The sequence below is a fragment of the Strongylocentrotus purpuratus genome, unplaced genomic scaffold, assembly GCF_000002235.5.
Source record: "Strongylocentrotus purpuratus isolate Spur 01 unplaced genomic scaffold, Spur_5.0 spur5_scaffold_7, whole genome shotgun sequence".
NCBI classification, from domain to species: Eukaryota; Metazoa; Echinodermata; class Echinoidea; order Camarodonta; family Strongylocentrotidae; genus Strongylocentrotus; species Strongylocentrotus purpuratus.
In genome coordinates, this window is record NW_022145613.1 from 5,066,739 (window position 1) to 5,087,201 (window position 20,463).

Genomic DNA, 20,463 nt, shown 5'->3' on the forward strand with positions numbered 1-20,463 from the left:
AACACATGTACTAACTATTGAGAGCCAGAAGGGTGTTAACTCAAATGTTAAAGATAAACTTGAGTTCTGGTGATGCGATTGCATTGTGAAAGAAAAGGTGTGGAATGGATCAGAAAAGTTGATCATATAGCATGTAAGTAATGGTGTGTAATGCAAGGTTCTGGAGTCATCAAAATCATCATAAATTTGGCAGAGTCTTGGTAAAGTAACAATCACTTACACAGAGAGATGTATATGGGACAACACACATGGTGTTGGGGCTAGTACTACCCTGATTTCCTTATCTTTCTATGCTCATTACTCAGCCAGTATACATTTTCTTCCAAAATTGTTTGGCACATGACATTTATTTGTAATCTTGAACATTTAGTGTAAGTTTCGTTAGATTCTGTCAGAATTAATTTTCTTTTTTTACCAGAACTCAAGTTTATCTTTAACTTTAATTAATAGCTCCCTACTGGCTCTCAACAGACATCTTTCATAGGACAAAGGAACAGGTCATTAAAACAGTCTGTTTGCTTTATAGACAAGGGGTTATCACTCATTCTGCATCTTAAAGATGATCATACTCTGACAACAATCCTACGCCATGGGGATCTTGAAAATGGGCATGGGCTTTGTTGATTCAGTAGTCAGCAGTGTCAACTAGCCATGACATTAAGGGTTTGAATTTGTGGTCAAATTTCACGGGATGGTGGACAGGCCTAGGAGATAAGGATTTTCTATTTTTTAAGGTCAGAGAAATGCTGAAATCCAAGTTCAAGACATTAGGTTGAATTTCAATGTTTATTTGTTAGAATGATCGTGATGTTGTCCATAATTTTTTCTTCTCATTATCCTTCTGTTGTGGCCTTTTTTCGCCTTTGAATGTTTTTTAAACAGATATATGGCGCCATACATATGCTGTTCATCGTCATCATCATATCATTTTTGAATTTGTAAATATAGTGTACTAGTCTGCATACAAGCTAAGCTTTGAATTGAGCTTTCTAAACTAATGTATCGATCCATGTTGTAAGGTAAGCCGATACATGTAGGCCTACTTGTGAGTGCATGCAGAAATATATGTATCAAGGAAATGTTGAACTGGAGATGATTTTACCTTTAAAAGGTTGATATTTGATATTGTTTTTTCAGTGGCTTTGTAAAAGAAACTGTCTATTGATTAAGGTGAATTGTTGATTATTTAGTAAATAGGAATAATTGGAGTTTTAAGGTTTTAGAATAAAAACAGGTTTACAAGATATTTCTGAAGCTCGTAAACAATGTTATAATCACTGCATATTGGATAGATGTACATACATGTACATGAAGGACTCAATGAATTGTGACTTCAGATATTTTGTCCAAAGTTATCAAATATTTGTCATCTTTGAAATAATAGAGCATTTTAAGAACGATTCTTTTCATGTGATATTGCTTTGAACATGAATAAGAAAATGGATCAAACTCCTAAATGATTTGTAACCTCTACCGGAACTCACTCCTCTCTTTAAGGGTAGACTTTGATTGGATGCTATCTTCAGCACGCGGCACCCTCTGTGTGTAAGGAGATAGGCTGCTTTATTACAATGAGAGGATGCTCGGTTCCTAGGGGCGGGATACGGTTGCCGTGCTAACCGCCTCACACCCATAAAGAGATTTATAGAGGGCATAAATGATAGAGGGAGAGATGTTTAGCTTCTAGGAGAGGGTGGAGTGGAGAAGAGAAGAGGCAGAGATGTAGAACAGGCTAATGTATGTTAATGAATGAGGTTAAATTGAAATTCAGGTATATGGGTAAATAAGATAAGGAGGAGAAAATAAGCTCAGAAAGTAGAGAAAATTAGGAAAGATAAGGAGGATACAAGAGAGAAATGGCGAAGGTGATGATTCAAGTAGAAAATGATGGATAAGAAGAAGGGACTTGTAGATTAAAGGAAGCGATATTTAACAAAAGAGGAGAAAATAGCAGTTATATATTGAAAATTAGATACAATAATGATTATACCCTGAGTGGTGCCTCATTTTTCATTAGAGGTTGGCACATATTCTTCATAAAAAATTTTACTGTCTAGGAACACTTAAGAAAGAGAAAAGAATCATTATTGAATTATTCATAAACAGAACATGACAATTTAATGTGAGGGCATTGCCTCTTAGGACTGATTGTTCATGCTAGGAAAGGTGGCCCGTTGCCCAGACATTTTCTGCAAGAGAGAAAGAAAAAGAAAGAGAGAGAAGCAAGAAAAGACGGAAAAATGGAGAGGGAGGACAAAAAAGTGGAAGTCTGTCGCATTAGGCGAATGAGAGTAGAGAGCAAAAAGGGAACAAATACGACATCAGGGAATATTACAAGCGCAGAACGAAATAATTCAGGAAAATGGCAATTCTCAGCGGGCGGGTGAGCGGGCGCATAATGTACAGTCATTACTACATTCCTGACATCATCACACATGATGCATGCTTGAATGTTGTGAGATTGAGGGAGGATGGAGGGAGGGAGGATGGAGAGTGAATTCATTGATAAGGGCATAAGTGACTTGCAAATGGATGCTGCTGCATCGTCGCCGTGGTAACTCCCATCGGTGAGGATTATCATATGGGCAGCCATCTCGACCTACAGTAGCTACAGGTGTGCCTGGAAGGGTGTGTCTGGCTGGTATGTTAATGATGCAGAATCTAAAAATAGAAATGAAGAGCATGGTGAATGCTATCCAGAAATAGAAAAGAATCATGCATATTGACTTCATGCAGTCAAATCCAAATATGCAAGTACCAATGGAGCATGTCATTTGATGGAGAGTGTGAATGATGATGCGAATAACGGTGGATAAATGAGGTTTTAAGGAAATAGCAAAGAAGATGATGATGATAATAGAAATTTCGAAGCAATGGTGATTAGGATTTGTGGTGGTGATTATGAAGGTGAAGGTAATGATGATTATTAATTTGATGATGATTATATTGGTGAAGGTTATGATGAGGAGGAGGAGGAGGTGGATGAGGCTGATGATGGTGCTGGTGATAATAATGATAGTGGTGGTGGTGGTAAGATTATAATGGTGATGATGACAGCAATGAATATTTTCCTGTTGTGAATCATGTATTATCATGTACAAATATTAATATTAGATTGTGCTTGATTATTCATGAACCATTATACAGTAGGTAGTCATTATTTTACGCAAATATATTTTGGCATGAACGTTTCCAGCAAAAACAGAAAATCAAGAACACGTTCGGCCTACACCTATTTTATATGCAAGGCAGTTAATTGGGGTGCAGCGGTGCTAATATTTGTGTTGTATCATGTCGGTAGTGTGGCCACAATATTATGGACATGGGTGCCACTATCTTATGCATTCATCAATTATCATAAATCAATTGAGTTAAACTCTGGTGTGAAAGTTGATCCATGCCACAGAGGCCAAGGAATGGGGAGGTGAACAGTGTATTCTATAGGGCTGTATCCACAAAGGTGTCCTACAAACTAAGAATCTGAGTTACATGAGATGATGGTGCTTGATTGGTTTAATCATCTCATTTTAATATTAAAGTTGGGGTTGTCACATCTCTCTCTATTTACATTATAGCAGCTTGTTTGCCGGCAACTACCCTGCAATTTAATGTAAAAAGGATTTGCTCTATGTTTCCAAGTTAATGTGAAGCCTGTGCTGTCCTTTGAATATCCTGACCACTCTAATAAAAATAAACATGTAGCACGCTTTACTTATGTAACATCTTAGAATCTCAATCGGAGGTCAAACCCTTCTTTACCTGTTTTTTTTCTCAAATATCTTCATATGAGAGTAGAGTAGAGGTACATTTTAGATTCTACTTTATCCTTTTATGTAACATCATCATTTCAATGATATTATGAAATTATGGGTCATGCTCTATTCCATAAAAAAGGATATTCTTTGGAAAATTCTTAATTGTTGAGGGTCATTTTCCCATCGAGGTAAGCTTGCTTTATCACCAGGGTGGCTTTAGTGACTCTTCATCTGTATGGGAAGAGATATCTGTGTGATTTGTTGTGAGGAGCCCAAGAGATAGTTGCTAGGCAACAGGTGATGATGCCATCCCTAGATGGAGCCTGGGAGGGATCAGTAATGGGATGCCGCTTCATTAACAATTAAACAAATGGGACCAACGGTCACTTGGACATCACCTTGCAATGTTCTTCTCCATCATTAAATATCATTAATCATTTGAACTACTTGTACGTTCCACTGTTTGTAGGTGCCGAGATGGATTCTGTAAAACACAGAAACATTTGCAACCTGATATTTTCGCAAATAGTAAACTACAACCAGTTTTTGGTAGCAAGAAAATTTCACAAAGTTTTAAGATTCACTGTTAATTGTTATTCATTTATTTTGTGACATGAAACTGTAGCGAATTTCAACCAAGAGAGAAATTTGCAAAATGTTGCATGCAATGGAAATTCTATGGTAAACAATCTTTAGCTGCAATTACCATAATTGTTGCTATCGTTTGGCTTTGTTCCTTTGCAGTTAATTGTATGTCTCTTTTTCGCTCTCTATTTCTAGGTGACATCACAAGAAAGGGATTTGAAAAGAAGAAGGCAAAGCTCTTGGAACCATACCTCAGACCGCCACAGATCATCATACCACAAGGTAGGAACATATTCCATGTTAACCTCTTGAAAATAATATAATTTTTTATAAAAACATGAATTTTTTTCATAGCGGTCAACCCAAGATATTGGACGCAGCTGGCAACATTGTCGTAGGATAGTGGTTCATTCACTTGACTTTCAATCCACGGTTTGAGGAATAAAATCCCAGCCCGATACTAACATCCTTTGACAAGACATTAATCCACATTTGCCACTCTCCACCCAGGTGTAATTAGGTACCTGGCAATCACTGGGGTAAAAATAATTGCAGGGCCCTCAGGAAGACAGAATTTAAACCGAGGTTTCCCAGTGTAAACAACATTTTTATTATTATTTTAAGAGATGTAGCATTTAGTGGGCTTAAACCATCTAGCCATCTTTAAGCTATAACCAAAAAGCTAGCATACAAATCGTCGCTGTTTTCACGAAGTGACGGTAGTGAAAAAAAATTGCATTCACTTTGCGTTACGATTTTCCTCACTACCGTCACTTCGTGAAAATAGGGACGAAATGTGCAAATGCGTTGGATGCCTGGAAATGTGTGCTCAACTGTCAAGCTGCAAATCTTTACGGGGTTAGTCTGTACCTTCTATTGATTCATGGATGTTTATTCAGTCAAACCTGCTTTAGTGACCACCTGTCTACAAAGACCACATTCTTCCCCCCCCTCCCCCCTTAAAAACGGTTTCTCATTGAAACATGTACTAAAGACCACCTTTCTACAAAGACCACTTTTTGTGTTTCCCTTGGGCGGTCGCTATAGACAGGTTTGACTGTATATTAATATTGTAGTTAAATACACTGCTACAACTAGGCAATGGGTTTGCATCAAAGAACCTACAATATGTCAGAGTAGACATTTTGTCAGTGCCAAACCGGTATTGGAAGGGCACAAATTTCCTCAGACACTTCCAGATAGTTTTCAGGAGTATTCCTTCCTCTATCTTGACTTGAAAATTGTCACTTCCTCCAAATGAAAGTTCTTCAAGGTTAAAAAATTGTGGATGTGACCTGCCATAAGGCAATCACATGATCGTTGAAATTGTTCATACCGTCTGTTCGGAGCCAAAAAAGGAGTGTTAGCTCTGTGTAAAATTATAGGAGTTAATGCCCTTCTGGCTCCAAAGTGACAACGTGTACAAATGCATGCCTCTATATAAATGTAGTTTTACCCAGTATTAGCTTCTATGTGTTTGATAAAAATATGAAATATAAAGGCCTTCTCTGCCACTTGAACAACTGTAATAGAGTCGGAGCATGGATTTAATCTTTGGTGTCAGTGTTACATTACCATTAGATAAAAATAAAATCTCATGTCGTGTGTAATAACAATAATAATAGTTAGCTTTTATATAGCGCTTTTATGTCTCTAAGCACTTTACAAATATACTTTTAGCCCGGTCATTGGAAGAAAAAAGGATTACTTATTCTATGATGAAACATGATTAAAGTGTGTAAATACCTGAGCAGGATTTGCCATAGTTTTGCAGATATTGTGGTCACTTGTTACCCTCAGTCAAACATTGCACGTAATATGGAACACAACTAGCAATGCTGCATCAAAAATAAAGATGACAAATCTATATTTGTATTGCATGTGTGATTTACAAAAAAACACATGCAATACCATCCATTCTGCATTCAATTTGGAGCAAATTGAATCATGGAATATCCTTGATCCTTTCGTGTTTGTATGAATCTTTATCATACATTGACAGTAAGTTGAAACACAATTGCAACTAAAATAATGATGACATATCTATATTTGTATTTGTATTGCATGTGTGATTTATAAAAAAAACATGTGCAATACCATCCATTTTGCATTCAATTTGGAGCAAATTGAATCATGTAATATCCTTGATAAATCCTTTCGTGTTTGTATGAATCTTTATCATACCGTCCTTGCACTTTACATGGCGGAAAGCGAGCAGAGGTCATCAAACTATCTATCTCTCTCCTCGTTGCTATATATAGCCCTATTGCTAGTCAAACTCGTTATATTGGAACCTTTATTGCATGCAGACATCCTGTGTATTTTAGGAGCAATTCCATCTGTGCCAGAAATCCTCACAGTCATGTGGAGAGTGGAGACAAATGAATAGTTTAGATTCTGACTATACATGTTAAGATAGCTGTTCATTATGAGCAGTTACCCATTACACAATGGTATTTGGAATAAAATATTTATCAGTCGGGACCAATATTGCTTTTCACTGTCTTTAAAAAAAGGAGAGGTGGTATGCCTGTCATAGCGGCATATGCGCTCCACATATTGTAGCAAATGCTAGCAATTTACAACAATTCATCTACACAATTTAATTCTTATTTGGCAATGTTTTCCTTAGATAAACATGAAATGTCATTCCGATAAATTAAATATCAGGTCATTTATTCAGCCTCAGACCAATGAAATGATGTTATAATGTAGTGATGATAACATTCCCTAAACATGTATTTGTTTGCTTATAGTCATTTTCTGTATTGCCATGACACGTGCAGCATCTGAGGTGTACTGATTGCCGTTTTTTAGCTTTATTTTGTGTTAATTGGTATCGGTCCTTATTTCATTTAATATATATTGAAAATTTAAAGTTATTTTCTTGTTGCAATCAATAATAAATTAAGGCTGATGTGTAATTAATTTCCTATGCAGGATGCAGGCAAATGTACAATGTATAATTATCTTTTAGTGTTATCTCAGTTGATGTGCATGTACATCTTATGCTGAAATATTTGAGGACCTTGAATTTGATAACACATTGAATGTCATGAATGTCGTAGGCAGATGACACAATATACTGTATGTCACACGAGTGCCTGTCATGCATGACAGACATGAGTGCCATACATGAGCCCAATATTTATTAGATCTCTGGTAGGGGTATACAATGTATGTGCACTCATCATTTATTCCTTGTCCCATGTACTCAAATTTGTGTCGGCCCACCTTGACAGTGAATGCCCGTATGATGCAGCGAGACTGACAATCAAGCCCGACCTTTGAGTGATGACATGCCTGGGAATGTTTTAAATGGGAGTATGGTCCAGCCCGCTTGTCATCTCCAATCTACCATGAGCCTTGACACTCCTGTAGCACTTTCTCATCATAATTGCTATTCTCTTTTACACTTACTGCAGCCTCTATTAATTGACTATCAACCTGTATTATGTATTCACAATGCAAGGTCTCATATTCCCTCATGTCATATTTTGATACATTGATCTGCCTGTTAGATAGCCATTGAGGGTTAATAGCAGGTGATTAGTGGCTAATAATGACTCTAATGCTGGAATGGTAATTATGATTTTACTGAGAAAGCTTATATATGTTGGGGTCATCTAAAGGGCTATGATTTTTGCATGAGTTTTAAGGTCTGTTCTTCATGGGTATCTCCTGTGAGTGTTATCGGCTAAGTGATGGTCAAATTAAGGCTGACACCTCCCTATTCTAAATAGTTTAAGGGATGCCGCTGCTGTCAGAGTACTACAACCATTGATACACAGATGATACTACACCGTTGGTGGAAAACAATTGGCTCAGTGGTTTTTGAAGGGGTTTTGAAAATGGATGATTCTAGGCCCAATACCAAGTCAATTCACCACTTCACCAAAAACATGGTTGATTTCATAATGTTTTATGGCTTTCTCCTGACATGTATAGACAGTGCGTCCCAGAAAAAACATAACCAAGAGTTATCATTTTTTTATCATGACTTAATCACAATTATGATTAAGAAATGACACATATTTGTAAAGCTTAGATCCTCCTCTTTCATATGATGCATATTTCATGCATGAGTGATTAAAATGAATTTGATGAGAGGAAACCCAAAAGTAATTTGGCAGGCGGTATCTGAATTTCAAAGAGAAAATCACATTTATAGAAAGTTCAAGTTTTGCCCTTTCATATGACACCTCAATCAGGAATAACAAATTTCTGTTTGTTTCTGTTTGTTTAAAGTAATGCTTGCATTTCCATAATTTGATTAAACAAGTTCGTTTTCACTGGCTGCCTGCCGTAGCAACAAACAGTTGACAAAAGACTTAACTGTGTTTTGTTGACGATCAGCCATGTACAAAGAAGATGAAAGACTTCATGCATGGCTGATCGTCATCAGAAAATATTTATACATTTTATTTTTCATATGGCAAATAGAATAAGTAGGCCTACTATTTAAATCCTCTTACACATATCACTATCAAAGATATATTAGAAACCTTGTCATGTAAAGTAAATCTTGAATGAAGAAAACCTTCCTCACAAGTCACATAGCACAGCAGGGGAGGCTGAATGGGCCATAAAGCAATCTTTTCAAGTTGGCCATTGGTCAGCTAATAAGCTGTTAATAGGCTAACGACAATTCAATCATTCACTGTTTGGCCATAGAACCTTTTGAGCGAATCCAGGTCAGGGTGGGTCTTTCTGACCTGCCTTGTCACTTTCAGTTTGCTGCCTTACTAAATGGATCAATCTCAGTGCAATCATGCAGATGTGCTGAAGTTGTATAGCACCCTCTCCTGTTCATGGGGTTGTCATGCTAAAAAGTGCACAGTGCCATCTCGTGGTGATACCAGAGCATACAGTGGTTCATCGATGCGAGTTGTTTTGAAGGGTAATGCTGTGATTACCGACCTGAATCACTTCATTTATTCTTGAAAATGGGATGTTATTAATCAGTGGAAAAACATTAAACATACCTACATGGAAAATGAAAAATGAAGACTCAAGGTTTGTCCCTTGTATGTACTGTGGACTGAGTCTCTACCTCATTGTCTCCACCTCATTGTCTCCTCCTCATTGTCTCCTCATCTTGATATTCCTTTCTATTTTTTATCTCATGATCTATCAATTTTCTTTTTGATATAACATATTTTCTCTCACAGTGCCATCTTCCCCCTTTTTTATTTGGCTCATGTACCTCTCTTCTTTACTTTTTCAATTCTTGTCGCCCACCCTCTCCCTCTTTACCCCTACTTTCCCCCACCTTTCCCCCACCTTTCCCCCACCTTTCCCCCAACCTCTCCCTCCTCACTATATGCTTCTTCTCTCCCATCCCTCTCTCTTTCTCCCTCTCTCTCTTTCTCCCTCTCTCTCTCTCTCTCTCTCTCTCTCTTTCTCTCTCTTACTCTCTCTCTCTCTCTCTCTTACTCTCTCTCTCTATCCCTCTCTTATTCTCTTTCCCTCTCTTATTCTCTTTCTCCCTCTCCCTCTCTCTCACTGTCCAAGGAAACTCCTTTCCACCACTGAGCATGCTTAAAATAGAGATGATGTCATTCCTTCCACGTTGTCCATCTAACCTCAGCTCAGCTGGGTACCAAAACATGACATCATCATCCAAACACTCATATGTCTGGTATTTGATACGCTAGGTTTGTGTGTAGCCTTCGTCCTGAAATTGTGTCACACTTTGATACTCACAAAACAATGAAAGTTTATTCTTGTTGAACATAGATTTTAATTAATTTAGCAGTATCAGGCCTGGTATTGTTGATCAAATATTTTTTTTAATCAATTAAACTACGGTCTGAGCTTTTTTAGACCCTTTTATTCAAATGTTCTTGACCTTATAATAAGCTTTATTGAGTTTTGAAGAAATTGTGAACTCAAAAGTTGATTCCACACCCTGACAGGATATCCTGTTTTAAATTCTACTTTTTTTTTCTTCCTTTTTTTGGGGTAGAGATAAAAAATAATGTTGATAATATAATAAAGTAGATATATAAATGATAAAAAGAAATCAATTGTATTTTGGTACAACAGATAATTCATGAATAGTACCAGGCTATTTTGAAACCTCAGAAGTTGAGTACATGATGGTTTTCTCAAAATTACTTTGAAATAATTCACAAAGTTCTTAGTCATTATTTATGCGACTGAATTCTTAATGTGAATGTCTTGGGATTTAGGCAAAAGAGGGTGTTGGCCTTTTTAGCAAATCTTATTGAATTGGAGACCTCCTTTAGGGTGAGTTGTTCAACCATAATTGCCCAACCTTTTGGATTGACTATGATGCATTTTGCAGAAACTTTTCAAGATGTCTAGACTGTTGTACCAAAGCTCTGAACAGTATGACACTAAATGTTCTTTATGCCATTGTGGTATATATTCGTGAGTAATTGTTTTGTGGTCGCCCTTTACCCCAGATATAATTTTCTTTCAACATAATCAATTGAAGGCTTGGTGTAACCTTCGACCTGTTGCCGCAGGGCCAAGTTCAATTTAAGGTCAATTGTCTTACCTATAGCTTCAGGGTTGTATTCCTCTGATGATGTCATCAACACCAAAACCACATCTAGTATCTGTAAAATCTGAAATGAACGCTACGTATCTGTTATATAGGACTTTAGGCTTGGGATTTTTACCAAAACTGATTGTAAATTTAAAGTCAATGAAAATGTTGATACCTATCGAGAGTGAATTTTATTTCTGGTTTGTGCTTGTGTTGATTACAATGCATATGTTAACAGATGTCTAGCCCATAAAATCAAGATGCAATTCTGATATATGTTTCGACTGATATTCATTCTTATTAAGGCACAATAGTTGATTTCATCTCCAGCAATAACATTTGTGTTATCCTCATTAGATTCATGGGGAAAAGTATTCCCAACACCTCCCATGAGTTGGATTCCTTTTTTGTAAAAGGAAAAGGCTCGTAACCGCAGAAAGAAAATCACAATGAAGTCATTGTTCTGCCCCGCTTTAGAATTTCTCATTTGATTAGTTTATCGGTTAACCCAGTGAACTCTTCGCTTCGATGAAAATTGACATATCCTCTCCTACAGTGTGTGGGGAAAGATGGAAAACACATCATTTTTTCAAAAACAAATGCTAATGGGGTTTGTGAAGACCGCAGAGTAATGAGGAACACAGTAACACCCTCCGCAAAACAACTTCACACGTTGTATGTTGGAACAGTTTGTATGTGGATTTCCCCCTCTTCCAGATTAGTAGGGGGCACCCTCTGCCCCTTTCCAATTTTAGAATTTTTATTGGCTTTTGCTCAAATCTTGAGACATGCCTGTGTGCCCCCATTTTAGTGTGCATGCATGAGCTTTAGCTACATGAAGACCTTTATTACACTTGATGCGACACCAATACATTTGAGATTTCTTTCTATTTTTGATCTTTGCTGAAAAAACAACTGTGTTTTTAAAAATAAGCATCTTTAAGGCAAGCAACATTAAAAATGACTTTCCAAAGTCATATCCTTGAGGATTAATCCATCCTTCCTTTAATTTTGAGGAAATACCACACATATCAGTAACTAAGTATTGACAGAATTATGAGATATGAATATGACAGCCAAGTAAACTAAATCATGTATTTACACATCTGGTGAATATCCATTGTCTGGTCATTGATTTGTAAATTAATGCATGTTTCCAAGTTATTTCTTGCATTGACCTACAGTAAGATGGCAAAGATTGCTTAATATGAATATTATGGAGTTTATTATTTTTTTTTTTATTTCATGTGCTACTATTTGATGGTGTTGTGCTAGAAACATACTGCTATCTTTGTTACAAGGCAAGCTGAGGTCAATAGTCTTAGACCATCAGACCCTGGTACCGGATACAATGTTGTAGAGCATAGAGAGTTGGTGGTAGGTCTATGTGTAGAGCAAGGCATTTTAGGATTTAAAAAAACCCTCTAACTACTGGCTGCTTTAATCCTATCAATTTAGTGCAGTGCAGTTTTTCGCACCTTTTCAAAGACTCATATTGAAATGGCATTGGACAATAAGTATCAAGATAAATGTTAATGTTTAGGTCCTAATAGTAATACACCACATCTTAATTAAGGAGGAATAAATATCCAAGTGGCATATTGAAGAGCTGAAATTGTACATTCACACTTTAAATACTCTTCTACTTATTTTCAAATAAAAGCAAAATCCCTGTAATATGCCAGTTTACTATGATATCTTCAAATTAAGAAAAAAGGGTTTCATGTCAGCATCTAAGTGGGGTAAACCCGACACGATCCATGCATCAGCAGCAATCACAAACCGAAAGAGACAGCTAGAGATGTGATGGCGGGCATCGAGGGATAACCTATAGAGACCGGATGAATCTATCCATCTCAACGAGAAACAATGATGCCTCAATTAGTCTTCTTCTAAGGCTAAGAAGTCGAATGATGTCATTATTAATTGCAGATTGCATCAATCCCTATATTATAGTCATCCCACGTGGACTACTTCTTAGCATTCTAAACTGATCAATGCTTTATTAGAACATGTGATACTCTGATTGATATGTTTGTGCTTGAAAAACTTTGGTCAAATGCAATAAATGTTTAAAAATACAGATAATGGTGGTGAAGAAAAACTAGTTTTGGAATCAGATATGCTCAAGACATTTTTGTTTTCAGAACTTGCTCTCTGTCTTCCTAGAAACTGAAATGGTCAGAGACTGGAAGAGGAGGGGGGGGGGGGGGGGGGGGGTCGATGAAAGGAAAAGGCAAAGATGGTTTGGGGAGGGGGTAATGGGTTTGCCAGACTGGTGCAGCAGGCAGAGGTAATGAAAAACCAGGAGAAAGAAAGAGAATTAAAACTCACTTTATAAAAGAGGTGGTGGAAATGATGGATGTATGTTAGAACTATTAGAAATGTATGAAAATGGAGTAAACAACCATGAATATCCATGTCCTACTTCTCAAGTTAAGAAGGTGAAAGGTGAAAGAGAGAGGGGGGTGAAGAATGGTAGAGAAGAATGGGTCAGAGGTATAGGGGGATGGAGAATAGATGAAAGTGAAAGAGAATGATGTATCAATCTCATCTGGAATAGGTATACAAGACGGAGCACTAACACTGCCTTCCTGTATGATTAAACCTACAGACCAGCTCCAAGCACATGACAAACAGTCCCATATGTAACGTTCCATCTTATACAAACCAATTCAGAATGGGGGAAAGACCAGAGAGACGGTAGTCACATCCTTCGCCTCTCCGATTACCACCTTGATCCTCCTGTCTCTTTCGTCCAAGGCTCAAAGATGATAGGGTTATTGTGGTTCTGCTCAAGTGAACAGAATCGTCTTTCCTAGATGAGCTATTGTATTTCATACTCCCTTCACTTCAGACAGCATCTGGACAGTCGTCTGTACATGGCAGGTTTTAATGACTCTCAAGTCATATTTTTTTAGGGGAAAATAATGTTTTCTTACATGGTTACACCTTGTTTTGGGAATTTAAAGAAGGATATCTTGTCACCAGCTTGTGCTCCTGTTCCCATATTTGGATGAATAGTTTGATTGGTTCTGTATAGCTTCATGTGCCTGTGACGATGATGATGATGATGATGGATGTACTCATAATCACTTTCCTTTCCATTGCATTATGGGATTACACTGGAACATAACAACCCATCTCTTCAATTTTTTCTGCGAGTGATGTTCTAGAATTGCAACCTTTTCATCCGTCTATTGTCAACGATATTTAATTTGTTTTCACTAATTTTTGTTGATGCTTGTCCGGCAAAGTAGTAGCGATCCTTTGGGGAAACATTGTATTTATATACATTATTTTATTTGTCATGCGTTATAGTTGTTGGTACTTTTTCAAGGATTAGTACTGAAATAGACTTTACGAATAAGAAAGAACTTTTGTTTGTTTGCTAAGACCTCTTTAACCCTCTTGAGACACTGGACATAAGTGTGTCATCCTTGGTCCATTGTTTAGGTCAGGAGCTGGTCAAGAACAAATTGTTTACCTATTTGGCTCCTGGAAGATGCATTCAAAGTTTGATTGAATGACTCACGAGATTGACACTTCAGTCATCTGATTGTACTACAAGGAATGAATGGAAAGGATTTCCAAAATGAGCCAATAGGGTCTACAATGTCCAATAAGAAGACCTTCCTTGATTGTATCTTTTGTATAATTTTCTTTCTGTATTATTCATAAGTAGACTTATACAATACATTTGTTTATTTTTGTATTTTTGAAGAAAATGGTTACAGTTTGAATATCAAATTATTTCTTTGAATGTACACTGTACTTAATAAATGGAAAACTGTTACCAGAATAGCTTTAAGAATTGTGGGGTGCAGTTATGGTACATGTTGTATCAATCTGAAAAACAGGGAAAAAGTAAAATCACTTCATGTTGTCATGTACTTTAAAACTTGTTTTACAACATTTATTTGTGATAGACTGCATTAATTTGGCAGTCGATTTTACATATGTGAGAGGAAGCAAGTATTGCTTGTTTTTGTGTTTTTTTTTATACTGTCATATGGATGGTATGCCAAAGAAATAATTCTATTTTTGGAAGAGGAAAGTCTAGTAGATTTGATGAGTCATGTTGAAGAATGTATGACGGTAAGGATATAGCCAACGTCCCATTTACTCGCTCCCTGCTATTTGATTGTCCATCTGTCTGGTAAACAAGACAGGATAGTTTGCTTTGAACTCAACTGTAGAAGCAAGAAGCAAGAGCAGGTAGCATGAAGTACAAGAAACTTAGTTAGGAAAGTGATAAAAGAAGAAATTTGATGAAACATGAAAGGATATAATATACAAGGAACAGGAAAATATTAAAGGTAAAGACCAGTTATGGTCATGCGATTGCATTGTGAAAGAAACGTTGTGGAATCGATCAGAAAAGGTTGATCATCTAGCATCTAGCATCTGCAAGGTTCTGGAATCATCAAAATGATAAGAAATTTGGCCCATTCTTCGTAAAGTTACAAGCACTATACACAGAAAGATGTATATGGGACTACCCTATATCTCTCACAGACCATGAGAGAAACAAATTTACCAAATATATGAATTAGTAGGCGGTTTCCCGGCAAATTTTGTATCATCATGTATTAGTCAAAACATATTCTTTCACATGATTGGTAATGAGAGCTTCCATTTCATTTTTTTAAATTGGGGCGTTTCCAATACTGGTCTTTACCTTTAAACGTATTTTTAAAGGATATTCTTACTACATTACACAGCTAGAATATAAAAAAAAGTATTTTAACTTTAAAGATATAGACCAATTTTGGAAACGTCCCCCTCTTAAAAAATGAAATGGAAGCTCTTATTACCAATCATGTGAAAGAATATGTTTTGACCAATACGTGATGATATAAATTTTGCTAAGAAACCGCCTACTAATTGATATATTTGGTAAATTATTATATCTATCTGGACCGGAGAGATATCGTGCACATGTCGCGCAGTCCCATATACATCTTTCTGTGTACAGTGCTTGTAACTTTACCAAGACTGGGCCAAATTTCTTATCATTTTGATGATTACAGAAACTTGCAGTACACACCAATACTTATATCCTAGATGATCAACCTTTTCTGTTCGATTCCACAATACAACATTTCTTTCACAATGCAATCGCATGACCAGAACAAGAAAGTTACGAAAGTGATAAATAAAATTTGACGAAAACAAAGGATATTACATGTATATACAAGGGATAAGAAAATTTGTAACAATATGTTAGGACATTCTTACTGTAAGTGTAATACAGCTAGAATTTTGTTTAGTTTGACTACCTTTGCATCTCACCCAGCTGTTCCTAATGTGTTGGCTGTATTGATAAAATACTTTAAAATGCTTTCCAATTCAAAGAGATAAATTTCAATGACTCATACAGGTCTTTGTCTGCTAACACTGCAGATATGAAAATTGAATCCAACTTCCAAGCCACTGCAATTCATATTTCAAAGTACTCCACCCATTTAATGAGAACGCCATATGTTTCTTCAGAGTTGTGATAGTCATATTTTTCTACAGGTATATGGGTTTTTGAATGCACTGGCTGCATGCTGCATTTTTATTTTGTGAACAGCGAAGTCATCTGTCTGCATGAATTCTTTCAGGATCTGACCTAATCACTTTTGAGGTACAGTTGTTTACTGCCATAGATGATTTAATCTGAGTGTATGGCTTAAGACTTGGCTTGCATTTGCATTTTGCTTTGAACATTTTATTTGTATACTAAAAAACTGTTGTTTCATTGGTGGAAGAAAAATCTTGACAAAGTTATTGAAATTGAGGGAAATCATGTCTCATGTATTTCATAATAAAAAACACCTGCCAGAAATGTATACTTTAGCAGAAAACTGAATTTCCATTCTGTAGAGAGATGTAGTGAAACTGTGTCCCTGTTGTTTTACAACACATGTATTGATTGGATCATTAAAGTGTATTACCGGTAAATTAATTTACAGTTTTGAATGCCCTTTATGTATCTTCCTCCAAAATGGCTTCCCATCAGAGCTTTAAACCGATTTCATGTTGTAGATTTGGTACATGTATGTATTTTGTCATCATCTCATTCCTATAATCTTTAAACCACCAAAAATGGTTTAAATGTTTGTTAGTTGAGCTCTACAAAGGTCCAGTTACAAAACAAACATGATTACTAATTGTTTACTACAAACTCCTACCTTAGGATGATTACCGGTAGTTTTCACAGTCCAAGGTCATTGACTTCAGTGGAATGGGGTAAAGATAATCTCATGTTTTGTTTGTCTTCAAGAGAGCTCCCTTACAAGTAAATATCTGAAGCACTTGATTACTGATTATTTACTTGTTTTGGTCATTCTAAGAATATTTGAATGTGTAAGTCACAGCATCCTTGCTTTATAATATTAGTCTACAATATATTTTTGATTTAGGCAGAAGGGACTTTGTCGTTGCAGAGGGAGAATCACTGTCATCTCCAAGGTTGCGATACATACGTATCATTGGATCATTTTCAAATTTATTAAATGATATCTTGATATTGATGGGTTTTTTTGTATCTGTTCGGTGTGGACCAGGTTGCGTTGATTACGTTCTAAATGGTCCAAACTCTTACTGAAGACTAATCCTGATTGATGCTATTTGATTCAGTTGTCTGATACCAATCTTGTATGTTGCATCTAGCCTGTCATTGTCATTTATGTCCAGCCTCAGAAGCCTTAAATTCAGTTTAGGCATTCAGGTAAGGCTACTTACATACTGTATGGGCATGATATAATGGTAGGATAAAGGCCTATGTGTCGCTACGATTAACATAGAGACATTCATTTCGAACAGCTCTCAATTTGATTCTTTTTTATCATGTCAATAGTGATTATTATTATTAATTATTAGATTATGTTAGCTACTTTGCTTAGTGGGTCAAGAAGAGAGCAAAAGATAAACTTTTAAACAAAAACTATGTAAGCTTACTGGAAGAACAAGCAGATGATACTTACAGACCTATAATACCATATTATTACAACCAAGGAGGTACTAGTCAGAGATGGAGACAGAAATAGTAATCCCTACGACAGTGTCTAAGTGATGTTTTTTTCTTTTTTCCATTGTCTTTTTATTTATTTTTATTTCTTCGTATTCTCAAATCATGGAAAGAGAAGGAGGTAGAGTTAGGGATTAAATGCATACATGCAGAGGTCCTTTTCATGCACCATGGGCTTCCGTAATCTGTGGTTTGTCAAGAGACACAACAAAAGGCCCTCAGATTTTCTCCTATTCTTCTCTTTTCTTCCCATTCACAAGTCCCAAAAGTGGGGGATTTTTGGTTAGCTCACTGCAGACCCCAAACTGTCCATAAATGAATTACTGATCGGCATGGAGCAGTGGTTTCTGAAGAGAATGTGGAGAGGGTTTTAGTAAAGAAGCGGATTTGATTTGTGTTGTATCAGGTGAGCTTATCATGGGTGTTTCCTGTGTAAAAATGGCCCTGTTCTGGTACCAGATTGGAACGAGTGGAGATAATTTTGTATAGGGGTTAAATTTACATCTACGTCACGTTTTGTTGGTGAGATTCTAATGTTTTTTGTATGTGGCATCCATTGGTATGGTACATGTTTAATAGGAGAAGCTGCAATATTGTGAAGGTGAGGCCTTATGGCATGCATCGATCAGTTGGATTAAACTGAAATTAATCAAGAAACTAGCAATTTCATTTTGGAAGAGTTCTCCAGACAGAAAGGGACGACGTCTTGTGGAAGCTTGATTGTGGTCGTTCTTGATGGTACTGGTGGTTCAAAATTACACCACTCCTTATATGGATGGGGTCTGGATTTGTTGTGCCATGTCATCCGCAGTCGTTCAGAAGCACGCATGGTTGGAGTCAAATTTAGATTAATATCATAACCTGACAGTGTTGTCAAATAGATCTACAAGGGGTACTATAGTCCTCCATATTACTATTAGCATTTCATTGTGCAGGTCTTGAAATGTAATAACCAAATATTGTCAGCTTCCCGCAAAAAGGCTGCTGGAGGTGTGTATTGTCAGTGGCAGTAACAGCTTTCTTGCAGGAAGGCGTCAATATACAGATTGCAGAATCGTACAGGCTTTTGGCATACATGACCCTTCTGTTGCATGATATCTTCCATTGTCTCTGCTTTTTGTCAACCAGGCTATGTTTAAAGGAGCCTGACATTTTGCAGATTAGTCTGTCTTGCGCTGTCAGGAGAGGAGATATACATATGTGAGATTAATGATCTTTGAACTAAAAGTTGGCATTTTGAATTCAAATGCACAATGCTTGTCTGATAGACTCAATGAAGTAGAACAACATCGCACAGTATTATTAAGACGCCATGCATGATTTCTTCACGGTCACATCAGTACTTCAAGAACATGGATCATATTTTGGAAATGCTGTCTCACACTGAAGTTTCAGAAAGTTTGTAAAACTGGAAAAAGGTGCAAGGTGATATGTTGATCTCTGGATAAGCAGAAATATCTAATTTGCTTATTTGAATCCTTGTTTGTTCTATCTTTGAAAGTGCAGTCTACTGGATGGACCTTTTAATCTTGAGACGTTATATGTTCTGCCAGGTGCGCACATGCTAATTTTGCTTGCTTCTTGCGTAGAGCTACAAACTGACACCAATCCAGATGGATGGGACTGCGATGGGTGAAAGGAGAGAGAAGATACAAAGTTCATGACTCGTCAGTCATCCAGCCCTTTGACAGGTCATTGTGGTTTGAGTTTTGGAGAAATGAGGACTCTTCAGTTGTTTATAGTGACATCACTCTACAGCTCTCAGCCAGCACTTTTCTCTCTCATCTTTTATGGCATTTGGTGATAACTTTTGTTTTTATGTGTTTCTGGTTTTGGAAGGTACATGTATCCCAAGTCCCTGCATGTACTTCAAGATATGATTTTTTTTATATAAATGGTTCCATGAAGGAAAGCAGTGTTTTGAACTTCCCTGATGAAGATGGACGATTTAGTGGATAATTGTAATAAAAGGACACATTTGCAATTGTAAATAAAGTGATAGATGTCTGAGAGACCTTTAATCTTTGATACCACTCTGTGACTCTTCAAATTTTGCAGCTAATATTGAGAAGACTGAGAGTTTACAGTTTATACAGGACTATGACCATATGTAGGATGTTTTCAGTTGGCCTATGTGAACTACATTAATAGCTGACTTAATATTGACCAGTAAATCTAGATTTTTTACCATGAACTAAAGTTGATCACATGAAGTTGTGTTGGCTGTTGAGATGATCCTATATTTTGTAATCATCCTAGAAGATGCATAATTTCTAAATTAGTATTTCAAATAAAATGTTACCTGTGTGGTCTACAAAACTATATTTGATGAACTAGAATAGTCTGATCGTGCTGCCAACTCCCATTACGTGTAGCTGTCACCTACACGTAAGCTGGTTTATAACTTTTTGATTGATGCAGACTTGTGCCATCTTCTCTATTAAACTCTAAGAACATATCACCCGACCGGTGCCTCTTTGCAATTTATACCGGAGGAATACTGGCTGGTGAGCTGACCAACTGGAGCTAATTATGGGGATAATTTCTGCGTGAGTGATGTCTCATCTGCGGATAAACCGGTATGTGGC

At 36.7% G+C, this 20,463-nt stretch overlaps 1 protein-coding gene across 4 annotated transcripts in view; it reads left to right on the forward strand.

Moving 5' to 3' along the window:
• Positions 1-18,154: 18,154 nt before the first annotated feature.
• LOC755114 (disco-interacting protein 2 homolog C) overlaps positions 18,155-20,463 on the forward strand; it is a 56,657-nt gene continuing 54,348 nt past the window's right edge. The window contains exon 1 of one of the 4 annotated variants that reach the window (XM_030973765.1): positions 18,155-18,281. The gene's annotated coding sequence lies outside the window, so the exon portion shown is untranslated. The other 3 variants (XM_030973766.1, XM_030973764.1, XM_030973763.1) reach the window with 3 other exon arrangements.